Source organism: Cebus imitator, unplaced genomic scaffold (genome assembly GCF_001604975.1).
Source record: "Cebus imitator isolate Cc_AM_T3 unplaced genomic scaffold, Cebus_imitator-1.0 Scaffold188, whole genome shotgun sequence".
NCBI classification, from domain to species: domain Eukaryota; kingdom Metazoa; phylum Chordata; class Mammalia; order Primates; family Cebidae; genus Cebus; species Cebus imitator.
The window spans coordinates 6,374,778-6,376,613 of record NW_016107503.1 but is presented as its reverse complement, the minus strand read 5'-3'; the positions used below and the strand labels follow the sequence as shown (position 1 = coordinate 6,376,613).

The window sequence follows — 1,836 nt, the reverse complement described above, 5'->3', positions numbered from 1 at the left end:
CTATTCGCTCAGGCAAAGTGGGGAAAGCTGCCTTAGATCTTCAGTACAGAGATGCCGGCTCTCACCTGATACGTTCAGGTTTCGTCAATTAACCTTTTTGGCCTTCATTTTCCCCTCTACCTAACCAGCGGGCGGACTACGTGCCTTAGTGTAAGGGTCCATTCATATTACATGGTGTCTTAAGACACGCACTCAACTCACTTCAAATAAAAGCGTGAGTTTGCAGAACCAGATCTAATTATCAATCTTAGTACAGTTGAAAGACGTGTTTCTGGCAAGTTAGTGCCCAGTGCCTGAAAAGTATCATTTCCTATGTTCAATAAAAAGGCCCCTTAACTTAATCAAGGACCTGTGAGATGACTGTCTCACTTGTGGTATTGCAAGGATATAGATGCAGGAACATTTTAATGTGATCCTTCTATAAAAGTGACTCAACGAAATGATCTCCAAACAACTTCAAGAAACAGGCCATCCAGGTATGTGACTTCTACCTCTTAGGGCCTGCTGTAGTTTAGACTGAGAGGCCTGCAGAAACGTGCCCACCATAAATACAGAAAGCACAATTCAATCTTGACAAGGCAAAAGACAATTACTCTATATCAGCATGGCCTAGCTCACAGAAAGCTGTTCTCTGCAATTCTGCACTACCACCTCTAGGTTGCCCTAATTTGGATTGAAAGGCGGGTTCACATTTCTAATCCCTAAATTTATAGTTTTGCAGCCATCGCATTGCCCGTAAGTTTATTTATTTATTTAATTCATTATTATTTGCATTCTAGGCCTATGATTTTACAGCAAAATTGGTCAGTGTATGTATTTGAGAGAACAAATTCTGTCAGCTCCCAAATGACAAACCAGTAGTTGCTTTATTGGTCTTCAGACGTGGCTGCTCTCATCAGCATCAAACAATTGAGAATGAACCAGGCTTAAAACATGGTACTTGGCAATCGGGTTGCCAGCTAAGCAGCAGATGCGAGACTTGCCCTCCAGGAGCTTAGCATTAGAATGGAGAAGAGAAATAAATGCATAATATGTAGGTGACATAAATCCATACCAGTACACATTTAAGAACAAATGGCAAATCCAAGGGTAAGAGGCCGTACATGTTCAATATGATGAGTAATTTAGACAATCCTATAGGAGCCGAAATGCTACAGATGTCCCTGGCTGCTGGGAAACGAGGGAGAACTTGTCCATGGATGTGGGGGTTTGTGTCCGTCTCTGAATAAAGAGCAGAATGCTTGCTATCCTACTGGCCAGTTATCTACCCATTGTCTGAAAAGTATCATTTTCTGCTTTCAACAAAAAGGCCCGTTATGAGATATAAGCTACATAGTAAAGGGGACAGGGGCAGGGAGGAAGTGGCAAGAATAACATTTGTGAAGCTGTCCAGGTAAGAAATAGAGGTTTTAATGCTCCGGATGTTTCCTTTTTCCCTTTAAAATCTGACCTGTACTTTCCAGCATTGCTATTTTAAATATCACTGTTTTTTTTTTTTTTTTGACCTTTAAAGGCAATGCTGATGAATACATTCTGATCCTCACCAAGATCCACTAAAGGAGATAAAATTTGAAGGGAAATCAAAGAAAAAAGGAGTTGGATGGAAAACATCCATCCATTATTTGAATTAGTGTAGCCTCTCATCCATCCAACAATGGAAAACACATCCAATGTTCTCAAAGTGTAGCCTCTCATCTAGCAGTATTGATCACCTGGGATAAATCTTGGGCCCCACTGAATGAGACTCAGGGATGAGACCGTGTAATTGGTACGTTTAAAAAGCCCTCCAGGTGATTCTGATACACATTAAAGTTTGAAAACCACTGATGTAGATAA

General features: G+C 40.8%; 1 long non-coding RNA gene across 1 annotated transcript; it reads left to right on the top strand.

Annotated features, from left to right (window-relative positions):
• Nucleotides 1–6: 6 nt before the first annotated feature.
• LOC108316508 lies at nt 7–1,282 on the top strand. The gene is made up of 2 exons (XR_001830358.2): nt 7–476; nt 780–1,282. It is a non-coding gene; the product is annotated as an uncharacterized LOC108316508 (long non-coding RNA).
• The last annotated feature ends 554 nt before the right edge of the window (nt 1,283–1,836 follow it).